Genomic DNA, 24,196 nt, shown 5'->3' with positions numbered 1-24,196 from the left:
TCAACTCTGTCTATTGAACATGGACTCAGCTTTGCTCAGGGCCTCCCATGAGGTAGGATTTGGTTCCTGCTCTGAAGAAATTGACAATCTGGTAGGAGAGGTAGTTACCATACAAACAGCACATATCACCTGCTGTTACAAAGGAGAGAGAGAAAGAGACAGAAGAAGAAAGAGACACAGAAAGGGAGGAAGGAAAGGGAAGATACAAAGGGGGAAAAAAACCCGGATATAATTTTTAAAACTCAGAAGAAGTTAGTCATCTTTAAACAAATGTTTAATGTTGTGATGATAGAAACCACAAAGGCTGTCCTGAGTATTATCACTGGAGAAGATAATCCACTTTCTTTAAAACTCACTAAATGTGGAGCCTCCATACCATGGACTATTGTTCAGCCTTTAAGTAGAAATTTTGACTTATGCTTTAATATGAAAATGCTAAGTGAAATAAGACAGCCACATAGTGACAAATCTGTGTGACTTTTACTTACAAGAGGTACTTAGAATAGGTAGCTTCATAAGAGGCAGAAAGTCCAAGGGTGGTGGCCAGGAGCTGGGGGCAGGGTTGGGCAGTTCCTGCATAAGGAGCTTCAGTTTGGGAAGACGAGAAAGTTCTGGAGATGGACTGCGGTGATGAGGGCACAACAGTTGAGTGTTCGGTGTTAAGCTACTGAAATGTCTGCTTAAAAATGGTTAAAATGGTACATGTTTTGCTATGTAAATGTTACAATGATTAAAAAATCAAATCTTAAAAACCTGGCCAAGAGTCACATAACTGAGCCCTCTCCCTGCTAGTTCAGAACGGAGGATCCAGTCCTGCTCAGTTATGAAGTGGGCTGCATCTCTCCTGTTCCTGTTTCGCTTTAGATGAGGAATTTAACGTAACAGGGCTCGGGGAGGCAAAATGTATTCTCCTGCATTTCCTGGCAATCTCTGTGTTTTAAAGGAAAATGGGCCAGAGGATAGGTTCTGTTCTGTGACCACCGTCCCACCGCAGAGCCGTGGTCAGCCAACTTCATCTTTTCCCTCTTTCCCAAAGCTTGCCTTTCTCACAAACACAACTTTGGAATGTCTGCTTGGTTTTGGTTTCTTCTTTATAGATGAGCCTCGGCGCTGTGTTACTATTATTCCCTATCTCAGCCCCTAATCTTGAAGTCCCGTTGCTGGCCTCCCTGGAGGCTGTCATTTAAATTGAGTGCGGAGTAAACTGTGTATATGTGTTGGGGGGTGGGGGAGAACATATTCTAGATGTCGCTCAATTTACAGTTTCCTCCTCTTGTGTTTTCAGCTTTCAAAATGGGTCTGGATATGGGAATTTTAATCAGAAAGTAATACACACTAAAGTTTGAGACTATATTTTGGTAGACTATCTTTAAAAAAGAAAGCAAAGCTAAAATAATGAACAAAACCCACGTTGGAAACCTGGAGAGAGCATATTTTCTCTTGCTAATGAGGAATTAAGGTGTAGCATGCAGTTAAGCAAATCCCCTTGATCTGCAGCGGATGCTTTGTCGTCCATTGGGTCCGTTTCTGTGGGCTGGCAGGTGGAGTTCTGGGAGCAGGGGAGCAAATGTGTTCCTGAAGAGAGATGTGAATGGCAGCTAGGCGGACGAGCCGGAGAGATCCCACAACCCACAGCAATCATCCCAGGAGGAGTTCCTATGACTGTTGCCAAGGGAAGGTGTGCATAACATAAAATATTATAATATAAATTTTATTCTATATACAGGATATATGAATCTATAAGTGAACAGCTGAAGCCAGAGTCATTATTACCAACAGTAAATGAAAAAAAGATCTGGATTTTACTCTCGAATTTCATTTGCCACATCGTAAGTAGTCTAGTATGATCTAGGTAATATATGTCTATTTGCTCAGATTTATTGCTAAGGCAACAGTTTCCAATTCAGCAAGGTCTAAGAAATGAAATTTTAGAAGTGTTACAAGGAAAGTTTGGGCACAAGTTGAATTTCAGCTATGTAACTCAGAAGGCTGAGTTTGAAGCCGTTTTGATGAGGAGGGTCTTCGGTGTTCTTTAAGGAGCTGCCATGTGTGGGAAATATTGTCTGCTGTAGTTGGGCTAGTGGTTGGGGGATGGAAGCAGAGCTGATCCAAATATTGCCTTAGAAAGATTGATAGTATTGGGGAGAAAGACCCTCTTCTTCCCTTCAACATCCATCTATCTGGACTTAGAAGCAAATTGACATAAACAGAGAAAATCAGATACAGTAGCATACTCCTCAAAGACATGGAATTCCAAAGACAATGAGGTAATAGGAAGTTTGTCTGAACTAAGGAGAGGAGTAGGGCCAAGACAGGCCAGTAGCAGGAAGGTTAAAGGAGATGTTTTGGAAAACAAAAGTTGCCCTATTATTCAGTTAAGTTTTAAGTAAAGGTGGGTCTCTGTTAATAGCTTTCTTCCTGGTTCAGGTTCTCCTTTCCAATGTAAATTGAGGCTGTTGGGAACCTAGAGGAGAGCTTTTTCTGCACCTGCTGGGTTTTGTTTACTTTTAACTGAAAATAATGTTCAGGCCAAAATAGCACATATTTGGGGCAACCTGCCCTTGGCTCCTGCACTATCTGCTGAGAGAAAGGCCCCCCTTTCCTTAGAGTTTGCCCAAGCTGAAGGGCGTAAGTCAGTGGCTGCAGAAAGCAAACTCTCTACCATGTAGTTAAGTTTTTCTAAATGAAAAACTAAGATCCAGTAAAAATAGAGCAAGAAGAGAAATGATCAGAAAACGAGTTCTGGTGGCATTATCACTGTCCCTCCAGAGTCTAGCACCAATGACTGCAAAATAACAGGTCAATAATATTTAGTGGAGGAATAAATGAAAATCTTAACAATTGGAACATATCCTAGGTGTCTACGAATAATAAAAATGAGAGCTCAAACCATGCTTAGGTATCCGTGTGCTTTCCCAGAGCCATGTTGTGCTTGTCCATGTATATACTTGAGTGCAGGGCTAGGTCTAAAATCACCTGTCTACCGGACCCCAAGAGATGAGACTTCTTATCCTGCCCCACCCCGCACTGGGCTCTATCTCTGCAGCTAGAGTACAATTAATTTTATCCACTGACTATTGCTGTGGGGGAACCGCTTTACTCCATTTGTCTACAAAAGAGACATTTATTCCTATACATTGTAACTCTTCCTGGTTTTGTGTCCTTCAGTCTTTTAAAAATGCCTATCTCTACCCCTGGGGATAAAAATACATTATATGTTTATAAAAAATAAAAAAATAAAAACAAAAAACAAAACAAAACAAACAAACACAAAAATAACAACTGCCTATCTCTTACCTGTGTTCTGCACATCTCCGCTTAAAAGATTTTTTCCCTAGGGAGTTTAGAATTCTACCCTTAGGGGAGATTTTGATATACATCCCAGCTGAGGAATTGGCAAATATAGGAAACCCCCTGTGGGAGAATTACCATAGACCTTTTCAAACTACATAAATGCTAAGGTCCTACAGTGCTCCTTGCTACTGAGTTAGAATATGTGAGGGGCACCTGGGTGGCGCAGTTGGTTAACCGTCTGACTCTTGATTTCTGTTCAGGTTGTGATCTCAGGGTGCTGAGATCGAGCCCCGCATTGGGCTCCATGCTCCCTGTGGAGTCAGCTTGAGATTCTCTGCTCCTCTCCCTCTGCCTGTCCTGCTTGTGCTCTCGATCTCAAATAAATAAATAAATAAATCTTAAAAAGAATTAAGAGTATCTGGGTTTGAAGCATAGTGATTATTTCTAGAAAGCTCCATAGGTGCTTCTAATACATGCCCCAAAACTACTGGGATTTACAGGGTACTTGAGAGTAGAAGGAACCCAAAAGAGTTCCATGTTTCCCCTGCTACCAAACCTCTAAAGCACCACTTAAAAAAAAAAAAAAAAAGATTTAAATCCTTTTTAAAAAAGATTTTTATTTATTCATTTGAGAGAGACAGAGAGAGTAAGTAAGAGCATGAGCAGGGGGAGGTTCAGAGGGAGAGGGACAAACAGAGTCCCTGCTGAGCAGGGTTCCTGATATGGGGCAACATGCGGCTTGATCCTGGGAACCCGGGATCATGACCAGAGCCGGAGGCAGATGCTTCACCGACTGAGCCACCCAGGCGTCCCTAATACCACTTTTTTTTTTTTTTAAGATTGTATTTATTTGACAGAGATAGAGATAGAGAGAGAGAGAGAGATCACAAGTAGGCAGAGAGGCAGGCAGAGAGAGAGGGGAAGCAGGCTAACCCAGGACCTTGGGATCATGACCTGAGCCAGAGGCAGACGCTTAATGACTGAGCCACCCAGGTGCCCCTAATACCACTCTTTTTTTTATTTTTAAAGATTTTATTTATTTATTTGACAGACAGAGGTCACAAGTAGGCAGAGAGGCAGGCAGAGAGAGAAGGGGAAGCAGGCTCCCCGCTGAGCAGAGAGCCCGACTCGGGGCTCGATCCCAGGACCCTGGGATCATGACCTGAGCCGAAGGCAGAGGCTTTAACCCACTGAGCCACCCAGGCGCCCCCTAATACCACTCTTAATGTTAAACTCCAGGAGCACAGTTCAGGGGGGCTTGGAAGAGGTGTTTTATTCCTTTTCAGCTGAGCTTCCACTGAAGGGTACAGATCCCAACTTTCATTCCCACCGAGGGAAATGCCTTCCTTCCTGGCTGGGGTCCCTCAGAGAGGGAGACAGAGTCCCAGGCGGTTTGTGTGATGCCTGAGCGTTGGGGACAAGGAGCCCTCAGAAGACCTGGGACACACCTACTGCGCCCTCCTCCCTTCCCTCTCCAGGGCCTGCCTTCAGAACAGATTGCGCCCGTTCCACATTCCACTAGGAGGGAAGGAGGCACGTCTGAAGCCTGAAGCAGATGCACATTACACAGAAATGCAGCCTTACAGCCAACTTTCCAGGATGTTCCTTAGCAAACACTGGAAGAAAAGCCCTTGGCTGGCCTGCTCTGCCCTAACTGGCCTGAGGTGGAAGGAGCATGGAAACTCCAGAGCATACACTGAAGAACGTTTTTCATTTAAACTTCAGGCTTTATTTTAATTTCGTCTGACTGAAAAAGGGCCAACTGGGAAATAGGCTTTTTCTTTCCCCCTGAATATGGCCAGGGAAACTGGGGATTTGGAAGAGCCGGAGGGAGCAGTGGGCACATGGCAGTTCCCCGGGAACAGTTTGCACAGCTGCAAAAGGGAGTTTTCCGTGTGCTCGCTCCAGGGCGAGCCAGAGGGAGGCGAGGGGCTGACGTCAGCAGGGCCTCTGAGCCCGTGGACCGGGTCCCACACCCTCTTCCAGTACTCACAGAGCCCCCCACCACACCCTGGCTTTCCCTTCCAAACATGGAGCTTCTGAAAGGTGTCAGAGTCCCGGCCGGGAAACGGGAACCACCGCGGGGCAGAGGAGAGGGGGGCCAGCATCAGGGCCTGGAGGAGAGACAGCCTGTCACGTGGCACAGCCAGTTCTGAGGGGACCGGACTGAGTGTGTGGTGGCCGGACTTTTGGCGTCGGACCTTCATTTCCATCTTGCACTGCTTTAAGCTGATTTAGAAAGTCTCTCTTTCTTAAATAGGAATGTATTTTAGATGTGCAAAATCTGCTTACCATATTCTCCTGGCCTATTTGCCTCCAACAGATTTTGAAAGCCTCCTTTGTCCTGATGGTGCCAGCTCCTAAGCCATCCAGAACGTCCAGTTTTCCCCCAGATCCGCATCTTGAAAAGCAAAGATTATTAGCCCCAAAGCGTTTTCTTTCAGTGGAGACCGTCACATGGAGTAGACAGTGACTTCATGGGGCTAGTGTCTCTTTAACGTGACAGTGGGCACGGTGGCAGGGAGGGGGCCCTTCCCAGAGAATGTTCTCGGCACTAGGAGCACGGACGTTTGTCTCCCTGGCCCCCGGGCTCCCCATTCATCTCTTCTCTGTTGCACCTCGGCCACTCATATTCATTACTGATCTGATCCTCACCCGTTGTTTAACCCGCGAGACTCCCGATTTCCTCCTTTGCAGAATGAGGATAATTTCTCCCATTACTAAGCTGCTATGAATAGAAAATGATATTGTGGATGTGGAAGTGCTTTAAGACGTTCCAAATGCTAGATCAATGTCTAAACGTGAGCACAGAGAGAGAAATGCAGAGGCCAAGAGTTCAAAAGCACCGTCCACCACCTAAGTGCTTACCTGAGGTGAGTTCAGAGTCCCCAGTCTTGCAGAGAGAAGCAACACCCGCTTGGGACACATCACAAAGTGATAAAGGAAAGATGCTTCGGTAGACATCGCCTCTTTGCGACTCTTACTCTCTGCAACTCACTGGCCAAGGACTAGAAGACCCTGGCTGTGGTCCTGCCTGTTCCATTGCCCCCCACCGCTGTCCCCTGCTGTCAGACCTACTGACCTCCCTCATCACTGAAGTCAGGGCTGAGACTGGAAAGGAACTGGGGAGACACATTATCCACCAGCTGGTTGATATTTGTGTATGTGGCAAGTATTACTTTCTATGATCTGGACCCAATTTTCTTACCATTTTCCCTCAGAAATCCCGTGCCCCAATCAAACTGGAATGCAACATATTACTTGAAAATTCTACACGTTTTCAGGACCAAGGAAGGTGGAAAAGGAGGTTGGAGTAGAGGGAACAGCATGGCGAGGGCACAGAGGGAGAAGATAAGATATCCGAGTGAGGTTGGGGTGTAGGTTGGAGAAAGTGGGTTTCGAAAGGTGGTGTGGTTTGGATAGGTGGGGAGGACAGGTAAGGGCAGGTATATAGGGTTTTAGAGCAGGGAGAGCTCTCAGAGCCTTTCCAGGGCAATGGCTTTTTGACTGTATTCTGCAAATTGTCAAGAATTGTACAGTGCGGGGTGCCTGGGTGGCTCAGTGGGTTAAGCCTCTGCCTTGGGCTCAGGTCATGATCTTGGGGTCTTGGGATTGAGCCCCACATTGGGCTCTCTGCTCAGCGGGGAGCCTGCTTCCTCCTCTCTGCCTACCTGTGATCTCCCTCTCTCTGTCAAATAAGTAAAATCTTTAAAAAAAAGAAAAAAAGAAAAAAAGAAAAAAAAAGTGTGCTGCCTCCCAGAGGTCACCGTGTAAGGGAGTGGGGGCTTGGAGTAAAGAGAGCCCCAGTATGCGAGAATCTGTACTCTGTGTTGGTTGTCAGTAAAAAACCTCATTTTTCTTAATTCACTCTACTTATAAGATGTCACATGAAGAGAGAGTTTTGAGTCAAAGAACAAGCAAGCAAAGAAGAATTGTAGGATCAAAGTGTCCAAGCCGGAAAGGGCCTTTGTAAGTGACTGGTGACATTTTAGTAAAATAGGTTAATCTCACCTACATCGCAAATCCTCACCCTGGAGCTCTTCTTTGCAGACCCTCTTTCACAAGATTTCTTTCCTCCCATTCCTGATTAATGTCCAAAGATGGCATTCAAAAGGTTGAAAACGTGGGTGGGGAAACAATGCTGGTAAGGCAGGGAACTGAGACAAGAAAGACAAAGAAGATGCCCGATGAGATTTAAAAAAAGATAAAATACAGCCCTTTCCACAATAGGAAGGATAACTCAGAGAGGTTCTTCAGAATGTAGACAAAGAGGGGAAAGTCCTGGGTTATTAGCATAATAATTGGACAGGATGGAGAAATCATAAGTGTAGCTGATCAAAGTATTTGAAGAGGAAGGTAAACTTTCTCTGCACCATTAAAAATTAATAAGGAAAAACTGGTTGACTTAGTTTTAAAAAATATTATTTAACTCACTTCAGGGAAATAAGCTAATAGACACTGATAGAAACAGAGTCTTACATAGGTGGTTTGCATGTAGAATAGATAGATACAAGGAAAAAAAAGGAGGAACTATCTTGATCTTTACCATCTCATTAAACACAGTTTTTAACAAATACTGTATTATTCTTAGTGAAGGGAGGAAGGGATATGGGCCTAAATGTCAAGTTCAAGTAAAATTACATGACACTTCCCCCTTACCCTGAAATTCTGTCCTCTCACACATACATGCATACATATCAACTTATAAAACTGGTAAGGAAGGAAATTTCCTTTATTTGGCAAAGAGAGTTTGTCAAACAGAGAGTACATATACCAAATGGAGCTAATGCTAGTGTGGTACATTCTATCGGAAGTAACATAATATGACCAACTTTATACTGTTATCAAATATTTTTGTGAAGGTCCTAAACAATTCAGTAAGACCGGGTAAAATATCAGAAAGGAAGAGACATAGGGTCATTGTTTGCAATATGGTTATACCTCAAAACCAGAACTAGGAGAGTTTCAAATGTTCAGATAAGAGAAAAATATTTAATTATCAAACAGTTATGCATAAAACTGAAATATTTTAGAAATTCCTAAATATTTTACAAAGTTTCAACAATAGTCTTATGCTATTGTTTTGGGGTCTTTTAAAAATTTTATTTTTCTAAGGCTTCCATGAAAAACAAAAGACTTAAATGGATTTTTATATTGCATTTCTGATTAGGAAGAGTCAGTCTCATATAAATTTCAATTCTTTCCAAACTAATCTATAAATGTAACATAATTCTAATAAGGTCTTAAGAGCAATTTTTTTCTCTTTTTTTTTTTTTGGTGTAGGGAAACTACATTGATTCTAACTTTCATTTGGAAGAGTAAATGCATGAGAAGAGTAATGAGTAGAGATCTGCTATCCCAGATACCAAAACATACTTTAAAGCCACAGTAATTGAAACACTCTGGATTTGAATGATATAAAAAAAGAGATCAGTGAAACAGATCAATGACTTCAAACAGTCAGGCTTATCTGAAGCTACATGAATTTGGAATATGAAAGGCTGGCCTTGGACCTGCTGGCACCAAGCTGTGTGTTCATGATCATCCAAAGGGGAGTCACTCCAAAACAAGAGGCCAGGAGGGAGAATGGCACAGGAGACCCTCATCAACGAGCCTCCCCACTGTGGAAGAGCCAGGCTCAATGGCAGGAAATGCAAAGACTACAAGGCCCGTTGACCGGAACTCAATACAGGTCAACGATCCACTTTTTAAATTTAAGTCCCAGAGCCACAAGTCACCCAATGATAGTTATAAGACCAGCAACGAAGCAGGGGGGATGCCCTGCCTTTCCTCTGACTTACTTCAGCGTTCGTTTGGAGTCACACTGTGCCTCTCAGGGGAAGTGGTATAAGCTCCCTGTTCAGAGCCATGTCCTGAGAGGCCCACTGCAGGTGGGGACACGAAGTGGGGTCTGCAGCAGAACTTTCACAGAGAAGTTGCATTGACTCAGTTCCTCCTGTAAGTTCCCAGTGCACTTGTGAGAGGGGACGCAGCTGGGCTCGGGCTGAACCGACAGTGTGGCCACAACCCATCCTTGGGAGTGGAAAGAGAACCGAGGTAGAACACACCAGAACTGTCTAACTCAGCTCTCTCTGCGTTTGTGGAAACCTGATTTCCTGAAGAGTGGTCAAGTGATGAGTGTCACAGTTCTGTTGACTTCTTCCAGACGGTGGGCTGTCGTCAAACCGTGGTCATGATGTCCTTTTCAAGCAAAATGGCTGAAATAGAAGCCCATTGACTTGCGGTAGTAGATGCTAGCTGTTTCAGATGCCAAACTCCTGGAATCTCAGTTTCTTCTAAGAGCAGTGGCTTATGTTATGCTCACATAACATTTCATATGTGTTGGGAGGCTTTCCTCCATCTTGTACCTTTGCCATATGTATCATCTGATCTCCAAGTTCTCCTCTGCACAGCATGTGAAGGACGGAGAAAGAATATTGATCTGAATTCACTAGAATAGGCATATACTCCACTTCTACTCACAGTCCAATGCTAGGAGGTCTTGTGATCCCAACTTAAAGGTAAAGGAGGCTGGTAGTTGTTAGAGGAATACATGGGATAATCACTCTGTGCCAATCGTCCATGGCACACTCATAATACTGGGAATGTTTCACAAAAGGTCAAAATGGAAGGACAGAATAATATAAAGAGCCTTTGAGTGGCAGGTTCCAGAGCTATTTCTGCCACTAGTTAACCCTTTCCTTCTCCATACTTCAGTGTCCTCATCTGTAGAAGATAAAATGGGGTTGCCTGACAAATGTTTTTTCTGGGTCAAGGAGATACAATTCTATGGGAAGCACGTGGATGAACTCTCAGCATTTCACCAAAGATTCTACACCTAGAAAGCCTTAACAGGAGTTTTATAGGAGACCAGAAAGAGGAAGATGCCCCCTCAGAAGCCTATCTATAGACTGGTCTGTTGTTCATTCTCAGAGGCCCAGATTCCCAAGCAAAATGCCTAGCATGAAGGATTTCAAACCATTTCACGTTCATTCCTAATGTTACAACTGTAAAAACCTCTAGAAGGAAACTTGTAATTTTGCCTTAAAATGTCTTTGTTAATGCTTCTGAATGTGATCAGCTCTGATCTCTCCCTGGTATATTGGGAAAAATGTTCTAGGTCTTATAAGGCAAGACATTTAAGGGCACTCTGTTCTGAACTTAGCTCCCAAATTCTCCGTATTCTTCAAGGCACTGGAAGATTGTGTCAGGCCTCCCAGAGAAAGCCACAGTCCCTCTTTCTGCAGGGCTGGAAGGTACATTGCTCAGGGAGGGATCTATTCCATGTGTGGACCTAGCTGGCAGACATTCAGCCAGCATCTGCGTTTGGTATGGGCTGTTCGCTTAGGAAGAAAATTATGACTTATGCAAAAAGCCTAAGGCTAGAGAATATGGGGCCTGCAGGAAACACGAGGCAAAGCGTACATTGGGGGTGAGTATTCTAGTCTTCTTTGTCTAAATAAGATGACCCCTGAAAAGTTAATGGGACCTTTCCTTCTGAAAGTGCAGAGAATATCTCTGTGTCTTCTGTAAACTAGCCTCTCTGTCTCTTCCTTAAAGTGGGGTATGGGAACACCTGTCTCTGACTGACTTGCTCTAAAGAGACTAGAGCTCCAGACTCTTGCTCTGGGCTAACCTTTTGACTGCCCGGATCTGAAACCGTGTTATCACTCTGGAAAGCCACCCAGCATTTCTCACCCTCAACCTATTTTGTCATCAGGGCAGGTCAGCTGGAAATTTATCCTACATGGAAACCTCAAATTATTTTCCTGTCTTCTAACCAATAAGCCCCCTTTTCCTCACTGCCCTGACCTAACAACCTTCCCCTCCCCTCCTCAGAACCATGCTGTCCCCACCCACTTCTTGACTCGTCGCTAGGGTTGGTTCCAGCTCTCTATATGTTTCCGTAAGAACAGTTGTTTTCAATTACATTCCAAAGCCTGGGTGAGCATTTCTGAAAGCAGCTTCCTAGTTTTCAATTGGCCGTGGCAATAGCAGCCTCAGAGAAGAAAACTCTTTCCAGGAAGAATGCAAACCTCACTTACTCAGAAAGTAATTTGAGGCTTCTTTTTCCATCGCACAACAACAAAAATCACTGAGGGTTTTGCTGTGCTCATAAGGAGAGGCTTCTCAGCAAAGCACTCTGTGTGGAAGTAAGTGCATCAGAGGTCCGGATGAAGGGGCCATCACATAGACTTGTGGCTTCCAGAGCTGGCCTGAAAGCCAAGAAAAGCAGTAGTGAAGGTCCAGATCTTTCACTGCTGGAGAGAGTATGAAATGCAGGCCAAATGAGACCTTACAGTCTTCAAAACTAAGGTGATCCTTCATCTGTGGCGTGAAAAGAATCTTGGAAGTGCCTGGCCAGAGTGCTGATTGATAGGAGACAGTGAGAAGAAGGCAGAATGATGGGACAGAGTAGGAATGATGGTATGTCAAGAAAGGGGGTCGAGGCCAGGCTCAGCCACAAACCATCTGTCTGTCTTGTGCTGGAGAACTTCCTTGTGTTTTTTTCAGACCCATTTTCTACCCTCTCCACCCTGCTGTCTGTCTTGAGAGGCTGCTCCCTAAGGGCTGAATCGAGAGCAACCAGGTCCTCCAGCTTCTGGCTGGGGTCAGTTGATGGCAGGTCCAGGCAGGAGATCAGAGAGAGAGGGTGGACCAGGCATTGGTTCCCCAGCTTTCTCCCCTGACCCTAGAAGGTGGACTGCTTCTATCTGCTGGAGGCATAGCGAGACAGCCATGTTCTCCAGCTTCTGGAACCATGCCTTTCTTTTGTCTGTTGTGTCTGAGGGGAGTGATGGCTCTCAAAGCTCATAAGTCCTGAGCTTTGACCCATTATTTGACCCTATATTGACCCATACTTTTCATTTTTCCTGAGTCCTGTTCACATGTAGAGTCCATGATGCAATGCTTCTCAGTGCTGTAGTTTGTGTGTGCCTCCTGGGACCCTGAAGGCTCTATTACCCAGTTCAGCTTCATGGTGTTATTAGGGGTAGGGACTTTGCATCTCCCAGGGCCGCTCCACAGAGCCTCAGAGAGGAGAATGTTCCATGAAAGCAGTGACTTTCCATTCTTGAACTTGAAAACTGAGGTTCAGAGAAGTAGTCCATTTATTGAGTCTACCTCCCTTAAACTGTGCTTTAGCAGCCACCGGAGGGAGGGGGTGAGGGCATAGGATGACACGAGAACCCCCTACCCGTGCATCAGTGACAGTAGCTCTGTTTTATCTGTTTAACAAAATCTTCAGCAGAAACAACAAAATGTCAGTGAACGGAGATGATGGCCACAGAGTATTGTGTGCTGAGCAGAAAAGCTGGTACGAAGACTGGAAAGGAATGGGAGTGCTGGTGCCATTTTAGTAGAAGAACCCGTATTCCTGGAAAAGCAGAAGGAAAGTGCAATGGAAGCATTTTGCATTGCCTGCCCACCACCTGCCTTCCTTTTAGAATCAACCAGTTCTTAGAGTGCTAGTGCGGAGGGGGCGCAATGCATCACCGACCACTGCGTTCAAGCAGATGCCTGGCCCAGGAGAAATGCATCCTTGGCTTGGCTGAGAACACAAGCTTCTTTCTCTGGAGAATTTGAGCCAGGTGACCTCCAGTTGTCATCTCATGATGTTATGCCAGAGAGCAACGGTCACGTGGTACAGGCACAAGGGAGAGGCTTAGGCCTTCTAGAGGCTTCGGCTGGTTGAAGCAGCTGCAGAGAGCATCTTTCTTGGTTTCTCCATGTGGTCCCTTGTCTCAGCTTTTAATATCTGTGCAAACTCTGTCAAGCTGGCTCTTTTTCCTTCTGTTGGACTCTAAGAGATTTCCCGGAAATTTACTAACAAATGCCCTATTCTTCTGCTTGATAAATAAATAAATAAATAAATAGATGGAGAAAGGACAAATCTTCCTTATAGATGAATTCCACATGACATATGAAGATATTTCTCCTTTAGTCAATGAAACTTAAATTCCCTCCTTTTAAGTGTGGGCTGGACTTGGTGACTCCCTTCTAACAAACAGAGTACAGAACGGAAAAATAGAGACTTTATAGTGAAGAAGCCTTGCAGATGCCACCATAACAGCTGATCAAGGTGAATAGCACGAGCGACAGTCATGTAAAATTCATGTACTCCTGATATTTACCCCTTAAAGGGAAAAGGCATTTACTTCTGTGGTATTTTTGCTTTAAAATTCATAACTCTTATCAAATAATAAAAAAAAACAAATCAGATAAGTCCAACCTGAGGGATATTCTACAAAATGATGGACCAGTCCTCTTAGAAAACAAGGAAAGACTAGAAACCACTCTCACAGATGAGATGAGACAGAAGAGAAGTGACAACCAAAGGGAAAGTGGTTTCCTGATTTGTATCCTGGAAGAGAAAAGGGACATTGGTGGGAAAGCTAGTGAAATCCACATAAGGTATGTAGCTCAGATAGTAGCATCACACCAACAGTAGTTTCTTACTTTTGATAAAAGTACCACTGTTGTATAAGATATTACCATTAGGAGAAGCTGGATGAGGGTATATGAGGACTCTCTGTAATATCTTTGTAACTTTTTTATAAATCTATAATTATTTCAGGGGGAAAAAAAAGAAACTACTGAGAAGTTCAATGAATCTCCAGGAGCACCAGAGGACCAGTTGTGGTGGATACAGATCCAAGAACTATTGCCAAACCCACAGTGTTTGGCCCAAAGAACTGGACCAACAAAGACTACAGAGCCCATGCTGGGCAGACACTTCAGGCTTCACCAGCACCACCACAAAACTGGGCGCTTATGTGTCATTGCTGCCTCTAGAAACTGGATGTCACTTCTGCTACGACCATCTGTCACCAGAATGGAGTTGGGACAGCCCCTGCTTCCTCCCGTTGCTGGCTATGCTTACACACTAGCTGCAAGGAGGTTGGTACTTGAGTATTTGACATTTCAATTCTATCTCTGGAAAGGAGCTCTATTTCATAAAATAGAAGATTTCCCAGACATAAGTATGCTTACTGGCTGGAAAGAAAGATAATGTCCATTATGGTGAGTTCATCTAACTGGAGTGGTCAGACAAGGTCCGTTGGAGGAAGTAGAATGTAGATAGGGCAATGCTGTAGTGAAACCAGATTTGAAATAAAACTAAACAGCATTTGGCACTCAGCCCTGTGGCAGAGGTGAGATTCTGATAAACAGAAATGCATCATTCTCACACAAAAGTTGTGGTGAACAAGCAGTACTTAAAGTATAAGAAGAAAACCACCTTATTTTTGTCTTCCACTGAACCTTTCAATCAACTCTGTGGGTCTGTATCTACTACGTTTTCAGTCAAGGGTAGGAGAAGTTCTCAAGAATTTTCTAGTCACTCTTGAGTAATACACACAATTCTAGGGGTCATTTTAAGTCACAAATTATAATTTCAGATTAGCATTAAAATGTCAGCCTTATGTAATAGTCAAAATTTCAAATTTGCTTCTAAGTTGAGCCTTCTTCCCTTCCTCTGGTTTGGGCCTGAAGTCAAGGAAGGAAAGGGTTGCTCTTCCCTCACATCTGTTCTTCTGACTAATCATGTTTCAGTCTCCCTAGGGTTGAAGCACAGTAATGGTAATAGGTCACAGGAGCAGAAAAGTTTCTACTTATCTGTAAAGTTAGATTTTATAGTCTCTGTTTTTGTGCAAGTTTTAAGTGACTTTTCTCATGAGCTTTCACGTGGTTCTTCAGAGATTTTTGGAGATCTCTTATCTGCAACTCTTTGGCAGGGCAAATGCAAATCTTCTCTGTCTGGTCACTTCCTTTCCCCTTCATTTTCTAGAAATCTAGGAGTTCCTCAGCTTCTCTCTACTCAAGTCTTATGTTTCTAGGCCACCCTCTTGCATAGAACCTAAGATGACCCCATGCCAGCTTGCTCTCTGGATCCACTTCTAGTCCCCAAGAAACACTCATGTATTTACCCATTGACCTGACAGACTCTGGAAGGCCTGACCTCTATCCTCTCATGGACACCTTTCCATTGTACCACAATAAAAGCAACAGGTAGTCTTTCTTTCATACTTTAGACAATTCTGTTCTCCTCAGATGCAGGGAACATATATTAAGCTCAATGTAGATCCCTTGAAGCCCTTTTTCCTAAGCTTAAGTTGGAAGTTCAGACACTTGCATCCCTTTTCTTGAGGGTAGAAGAAGGGTAAGACTAATGACCAGGAAAAAAAAAAGTTCTAAAATTCTTCTTCACCTGTTTCCAATTCCTGACTCTTTTCCACCCAAAATATAAAGGAGGAGTTTGAGTTATCTAGCCTCTTTTCTGTCATTTCTTTTGAAAATATTTCAGCGTGGTAAGCCTTTTGCTTTCAGCTGTGGCATCTCTTCACTTGGTGTTTTGGCTGAATCTTCCCTTTTAACTTCTTGTGATGTTTGGATATCCATCTTCAAAGCAAAACAAAAAAACCAAAAACCAAAAAACTTGTATGATCCCTCTTGTATATTTCCACTTGCTAGAACAACCTGAATTTCAACAATCATCTGGGGTGTGCTGGGTTAGGGACAGCAGCAGACACAGCCACCTATGGTGGAACAATATATGGTCAACCTCTCCAGTGTATTTCTGGTGGATTCTCTTATCCTAGAGGCCTACTCAAATGCCAGTTATCTTTCCAAATGTGATCTGTGCACTACACCAAGACAAAATTTTTCTGCTGCTTCTTCACAGATTCAAACATTTTAAATGCCTAAATTCATTCTATTTCTATTCCATAGGAAAACCAACCTTCCTAGATAAAACTTGTTTGATTTCCATTCAATATAAATTCCTCTGTTCGAGCTCATGCCCCTGAAGTGAGAAGCTTCTAGCAAGAGTACTAACAGAATGCAAAAATCTTCAAAAAATACTAGCAAACTGAATCCAGCAATATACAAAAAAGATTATACACCACAACCAAGTGGGACTGGTCAGTTAAATATCTTTTAAAAAAATCAATTAATGTAATATATCCTGCCAGTAGAATAAAGGACAAAACCACATGATCATCTCAATAGATTCAGGAAAAAAATGTGACAAAACTCAACATTCCTTCCTGATAAAAACACTCAACAAACTAGGAATGGAAGGGAACTTCCTCAACCTGATAATAGGTATCTACAAAAACCCTACAGTTAGCAATATACCTACCGACAAGAGAGTGAAACTTTCTCCTTAAGATCAAGAACAAGTTAAGGAGGTCCACTCTCACCACTCCTATTCCACATTGTAGGAGATCCTACAAAGGGTAATTAGGAAAGAAAATTAAATAAAAAGCACCTAGCTTAGAAAGGAAATAAGACTATCTTAACTTGCAAATGAAATAATCTTTATATAGAAAATCCCAAGGAATCCACTAAGAAACAATTAAAGTAAAAATACTACAACAGACTTTCAGGTTGTAAAATCAATATCCAAAGATCAGTTTTATTTCAGTACACTAGCAATAAACAAAACAAAAATTAAATTAAGAATATAATTCAATTTACAATAGCATCACAAACAATAACATATTTAGAAATGAATTTAACCAAAGATGTGTAAGACTTGTACATTGAAAGCCACAAAACATAATTAGGGAAAAAATAAAAATGAAAAAAAGACTTAAATAAATGGAAAAACATCCCATATTCATGGATCAGAAGACTCACTATTACTCAGCCATAAAAAAAGAATAAAATCTCATCATTTGCAGCAACATGGATGGATCTAGAGGGTATAATGCTAAGTGAAATAAGTCAGTCAGAGAAAGACAAATGCTATGTGGTTTCACCCATAAGTCAAATTTAAGAAAGAAGACAAATGAACAAAGGGAAAAAGAGAGAAACCAAGAAATAGACTTTTTAAAAAAGATTTTATTTATTTATTTGACTAACAGAGATCACAAGTAGGCAGAGAGGCAGGCAGAGAGAGAGGAGGAAGCAGGCTTCCTGCCGAGCAGAGAGCCCGATATGGGGTTCAATCCCAGGACCCTGGGATCATGACCTGAGCCGAAGGCAGAGGCTTTAACCCACTGAGACACCCAGGCACCCCCAAAAATAGACTCTTATATACAGAGACAAACTGGTGGTTGCCAGAGGGATGGTGGGTAGGGGGATGGGTGAAATAGGTGATGTGGATTAAAGAGTACACTTACCATGATGGGCACTGAGTAATGTATAGAATTGTTGAATCACTGTATGGTACACCTGAAACTAATGTAATACTGTATATTAACTATACTGGAATTAAAGTAATTAAATAAGTAAGTAAATAAATAAATAAATAACTTTTTAAAAAGATACAGTAGTCTCTAAATTTATCTACAGATTCAATGCAATCTCTATCAAAATCTTTCTTGCCTTCCTTGCAGAAACTAACAAGCTGATTCAAAAGTTCATATGGAAATTAAAGGAGCCCAGAATAGCCAAAGCTATCTTGAAAAAGAAGAACAAAGTTGGAGAACTCAGTTCCTAATTTCAAAAGTTACTGTGAAGTTACAGTAATCAAACAAAGTGGTACTGGTATGACTATGTATATTTTATATGTTATATATACATGATATATATGTCATATATGATATATATGTCATATAGGATGTATATATATATATCAACCAATAGAATAGAACTGAGAGTATAGAAATAATCTCTCATATTCATGGTCAACTCATTTTTGACATGGGAGTAAAGATAATTAAATGGGAGAAAGAACAATCCGTTCAATAAACAATGTTGGGACTAATTATCTGCATGCAAGTCTCGACCTCTACTTCATACCATAGACACCATATATTAAAATTAACTCAAAATGAATCAAAGACATAATTTTAAGACCTAAAAGTATAAAGTCTTAAAAAAAAAAAAGCAGAGACCTTCATTTTTATCACTTTGAATTAGGAGATGGTTTCTTAGATACAAGACCAAAAATATAACCAACAAGAAAAAAATAGATAAATTTGACATCACAATTCAAATCCTCTGTGTTTTATAGGACATCATCAAAAAGGTGAAAGGACAATCCACACAATGGGAGAAATTTTTTGAATATCATATATCTGATAAGGATTACTATCCATGATATGTAAATAATTCTTAAAATTCAAGAGAATAAGAACAAATAACCCAATTTTTTAAAATGGACAAAAGATCTCAGTAGACTTTAAAAAAAAAGATTTTATGTATTTATTTATTTATTTATCAGAGAGAGAGAGAGCACACGCATGAGCAAAGGAGAGGGGCAGAGGCAGAGGGAGAAGCAGATTCCCAGCTAGCCTGATGTGGGACTTGATCCCAATCATGACCTGAGCCAAAGGTAGACGCTTAACTGACTGAGCCACCCAGGCATTTCTTTAAAGAAGATCTACAAATGGCCAAGTACATGATTGCATAGCTCCATGAAAATACTACAAACTATTGAATTGTATAACTTGAGTGGATTATTTGGTATGTAAATAATATTTCAGTAAAGCTATTATTAAAACAAATGCTGAGGTAGTCTTTACCTTGAGAAACCACGAGCAGTGCTGAAACGAAATGCAGAAGAATGTTTGTAAAATATTACAAAACGCAGTAAATCTTGGTCTTGCTATAAGTCGCGGTGAATAAGTTATTGTTTCTTAAACCCAGTACAACCAGCAGAGACACTGCAATGAAAAGTGAGATTTTTAACTAGATGGTGGTTTGGTAAAGCCCTGACTCCTCCTTGGCTGATATCAAAACAGAGGCAGGGGTTAGGGTCTGTGGCTACTACAAGACCTCCGGGCTCCCAGCTGCAGGCCGACAGCACTGTCCCACCGGCCTGGGCTGCGTGAGATGAGGGGTCCCTCGGGGTGCAGGCCCTCAAGGTGATAACCCAGAACTAACTGTTCCTAAGGGTCCCGTGAGAACCGTGAGGCGGCGGACCCCCAGCCACAGGGTCCATGGTCCCAGGGCACATGACACAAGGAGAACTGTATCTTAGCCTAGTGTCCTAGCCTGGGTTTCCTTAACAGCAAAGGCTCCTCTGTGAGCGGGAGCAGGAGTGAGGGCAGGGCTAATACTCGGGGCAGGAAGAGAGTACACATGCCCTTATGATTTGTCTTCCACCTGCGGGACATTCTGAGATGCCCCACGGAATGCATCTTAGAAGAGTTCACTCCTGGGATGACAAGAAGACGTATTTAATCCCCAGCTCCTCTTCGCCACTGGGTAAGGGCTGTCCTGTGGGGAGTTAACCTCCCACTTCTGGGTTGTGCCAGCCCAGGTTCCCACAGGCGTGCTGTGGAGACAGAGGGGCCCGGGAACACTGCGCATTCACTGAGAGCCCAAAGATGCCTGGAATTGGCAGAGCTGGAGGAAGAAGCCAAGTGGAGACAATCTGAAGGGATGCTTGAGAGGTGTCTGATGCAATCATCCGCTAGGCTCTGTGAGGTCTCGGGATTAGCAGGGCCCAGTGAGGCATGAAACCATGGGTGCTTTGTTCAAAAATTATTGGAATTTCAAGATGGCTACAGCAGAGCACAAGGCAAGCCCAGGGCCCTCTTGAGCCCCGTGTGGCTTCACTGGTTGCCTATGCCCCTGAAGCTGGCCTTGTCTGGACTCTTAAACAGCAACTTACTCCTCAACCCCACACCTCCCCCGCACCCCCCCATGCACACACACGCGCACACACACACACACACACACACACACACACACCCAGGGATGGCCCGAGTGCATCTTCCTAAAGAACACCCACGCTGAGGAGCTGACTTTCCTCTTCCGTGTCTCTGTCTCTCCCTCAGCTCTGGCCACACAACTGTAAGCTCGGCCTCCATGGGGGTTCCTGACTCCGCTGGGGTGTGCTGAGGTTTTTCCAGGTCACGGTCAGATCTGGGCAAAGCAGAGAAGTTTTCATAAAGCTGCTTAGTATTTTTCCATAAAGTTCTTTATTATAAGGTTTTGTACTTACTTAAGAAAAGAAATTATGGTGATGGCAAATAGCATTTTTTATTTCGGCAAGGTATGATATTATTATTTTCTTTAAGTGGCAGTCCTTGGCCAATGATGGACTTCAAAAGAAAATTACTAGCCTGTGAATGCCTGAGAATAATGGGATGGGAGGTGGGAGAAGGGGTACGGGTTTAAAATCAAAGACGTGGTGGATGTAGGGATTTGATCGTATTGGGACAGGAGGGACACAAAGCAGGGTTTTTCACCAACAGTTCAGCACCCCCCATCCCTCACAAGACAGAGAACCGTCAAAACCCCTGAGCTCCAGCCTGGACCTTAGGAATGTTCCTGGTGGGCTCTTTCTTTCATCCAGTTTCTGGCCAAGGCTCTGTCCACCAATGAAGGGGAAAGCACTGCCTGCCCAGTGGGACGTGAGCGCTGGGGCAGCTCCTCATCTTAAGAACACATCCCCTATCCTCCACTCACCCACCGAAGTTCCACTATCAGTAATGTGCTGCTTTGGGTAGAATGCGAGCCCTCTGGTTTCTTTAAGTGATTGAGTACATCGGTTCTTTAATTTTTAATTTATTTCCTAAAGATCTATTTATTTATTTGAGAGAGCACAAGCAGGAAGGGCAGAGGAAGAGGGACAAGCAGACTCCACGCTGAGCACAGAGCCCGATGCAAGGCTCGACTCATGACCCTGAGATCATGACCTGAGTGGAAACCAAGAGTCCAAGGCCTAACAGACCGTGCCACCCAGGTTCCCTGCATTACTTCTTCTAAAATGCACTAAAACTGTAGATAAGAAAATGTTTCTGTGGCAGTTGGTATGGTGCCTGGAGCACTGAGAATGTTGTACAAAGATGATGATGATTGATGATGATGATGATGATATTAACATCACTAAATCCTAGCAAAGCCCCAAAAGATAGGTGCTAATATTATCCCCAATTTTTGGCTGAGGAAACTGAAATTCAGAGAGGTTGAATAAGTTACTCAAAGTCACACTGCTTGGAAGTAGAGAGCCAGGATTAAAATGGATGCAAACTGTGTCCCTAGGCCTGCTGAGGCACCTTGAGGGACCGCTGGTGCAAGATTGGGCTGACAGTGCCTTTACCAGTCCAGTGAACTCCCCCATTCTCACTGTACCACTGGATGGGCATACTAGCTTAAAAGCACTTCAAGTGAAAACACGAAGCCCTTTCTTAACCTCTATTTCTCTTTTTCCATACCTTCCTGTCTCTTGGCAATCCGTGTGTGACTCTGGAAGAACCTACTAGAGGAAACAAACCAGAAAGTTCCTCTCAGGACAACATCTTGCATCTGTAATATCTAGAAGCAGTATCTGATATTTAGTCTCATATACACTAGGTGCCTAATAAATGTCCAATCATGAGAAGGCAGCCTCTCTCAGGTGTCTGTCAAGCAGTCAGTGGTGTTACTGGAGCTCCCTAGCCAAAGGCTCCATCACTGAGCATGCCCCACAGAGAGCTCTATGCCCGCTTTCAACCCTACATCTCTCCCTACACATGGCCAAGCTCAAACTCATTACAATGTTTCTGAAAGATGTAGGAGGTATTAGCACAGTCCCATTGTCAAATTCAGGAAATGTCATCTGATATGTACCATCATCTACCATTACGTACCATCCACCCTCCAAATGTGTCTACTACAGTCCTGGAAATCTGAAAAACCAGTGAGTAAGGGTAGCACCTGTCCCACAGCATCTAATTAATGCAGGACTCCAAGGAAGAGCATGAAGGTGGGGGACCAGGGTCCCTGAAAGATTAGAATTGGTCGATGCCTCCAGATATGGAAAAATGTTAGACCCTTCACTCCCAGCTCACCCCAAAGCATACCTTCTTTTAACAAAAATCAGCCATTCTTCTGATATTAACCTTTGACATTCATTTATTAAATCTCCAGTGATTTGTTAAGAGGCAGTGAATTAATTGTGACAGAGACTAGGCAGTTGTAGCTCTGTGTATGAGAGAAACCATTTAAAACTGATTTTCCATTCCCAACACTTTAATTTTCAACACTAAACAAGCATTTGCCAAAACTTTTTATTTCATTTTTTTATTTGAGCCAGCACCAAATGGTAGGAATTTTTTTTTTAAATTGAATCCATCTGTAAATCAGAAGAATATTCTAGATGCTCTGGAAGAAAACTTTCCAAGCTCTATTAATTACTGAGTCTTGACATCTGGACCTCTCGCTGATATTCTTGCTCTAGCAGGCACATTCACAAACAATGTGCAATATCATTTCAAAGCATCGGTGTCTGTTTCGTTCCAATATGGATACTAATTTTATTTGCTTGAAGTTGCAGAGTTATCAGGAAAAGAGGATCGGAAATCAGAATTTTTGGCCAGGTTGGTAAACCTAACTTCACAGATCTTATGGTCGAAGCAAGCAAGAGGCCAATGGGGTCATAGAGCCAACTCTACCTGGTTCTTCCTCAAAGAAGAGAGAGGACACAGCCAAGAGAGAACACAAAACCCACTAACTGGACGCAAAGCTGTCCCTCAGCCTTCCTTTTCTGAGTGCGGGCTCACGCACACACTGCCGTTTTGTTCCTTCGGAGTGCCTGGCTGCCTAGAAAAGCTTGAGAATAATTCTGAGTTGCATCGTGATCACACCAACCTTGGGTTAAGGCTCTCGGTCCTCCTCCTTTCTAAAAGGATCAAATACAAAAACACTTGAAAGGGGTGACATATAATTCAGGAATACAGAAAGGTAGGGGAGAATCACTTTGGGAAGAAGAGTGGAGAAGTTTTCTTTAGTACCAGCTGTCCATAGCATTCGATCCAGGGCTCTAAGACATGGGTTGTTATTTCTAGGCCTAAATACGCTACGCTTCCTTTTATTCTGTAGATTATGGAGTCTGTTTCCACAAAGATCAGTTAAAATTGGGTTGGGACAGAAAAGCAACCTAGAGAAGCAGAAGAGGGAAAGGATGAGAAAAAATTCTTGTGCACCTGGAACACATCAGGAGCGTTAGACATCTGGGGACACTTCGACTTCATCTTTACCTTTGTAAATATACTGCCTCACTTTTTTGAATTTCCTCCTGATGTGTCCCACCTGTTAATACAAGGTAAAATCTGTTCCTTTGTCAAGGAATATAAAGAAATAAGGCTGCCTGCAAGTTTTGGTTGTTTTTTTTTTTTTTTTAAATTTATTTATTTGACAGAGAAGAGATCACAAGTAGGCAGAGAGGCAGGCAGAGAGAGAGGAGGGAAGCAGGCTCCCTGCTGAGCAGAGAGCCCGATGTGGGGCTCGATCCCAGGACCCTGAGATCATGACCCGAGCCGAAGGCAGAGGCTTCAACCCGCTGAGCCACCCAGGTGTCCCTTGGTTGGTTTTTAATACAACCTCTTTTAAAAACATTTGCCAATTACAGTTTCAACCACATAATGGAATTTTCACTCTTTTATTCTGTTTTTAGAACATAGTTGCTGCTTAGAGTTGGTAATGGGTTTATTAATCTTTCACTGGGTAGACAAGAAGACCCTTCACTGTGGCATTAACCAGGGTTTCTCAACCCGGGGATTGTCGAAGTTTTGGACCAGAAAATTCTTTGTTGGGGCTGTTCTGTGCAGTGTTGGATTTTGGCAGGACCCTTGTCTTATACCCAGTATCACCTGTTGTGAGAACAAAAAATGTCTCCAGACCTGCCAACTGCCCCCCTTCCGGGGCAATGCTTCCCTCCACCCTAGAAACACGAGCCACTGGCTTTAAGACAATCATTAAAATATGAAAAGGAGATATTAAAGTAGACACCCATCTGAAAGGTCAAAGTTCTTATTTCCCAAGTGTTTCATATTTGGAGAGTATTTTAGTAGATCTTATCCACTGCCTCGCCTCCCCCGATTACATGGTGGACTCATCCACTGAAATCTGACATGGCAGAATCCTCTCCCAGTCCCCAGAGAGATAAGTCATGAAATTCCATTTCCTTTTGCCCATTTCTCAGTTCTGGACTGAGACATAAAAGGGGGGAAATGTTTGGGAA

The sequence above is a fragment of the Enhydra lutris genome, unplaced genomic scaffold, assembly GCF_002288905.1.
Source record: "Enhydra lutris kenyoni isolate GAN:26980312 unplaced genomic scaffold, ASM228890v2 scaffoldscaffold5, whole genome shotgun sequence".
In the NCBI taxonomy this organism is placed as follows: Eukaryota; Metazoa; Chordata; class Mammalia; order Carnivora; family Mustelidae; genus Enhydra; species Enhydra lutris.
The sequence above is the reverse complement of the archived record's forward strand: the minus strand, read 5'-3'. Positions refer to the sequence as shown.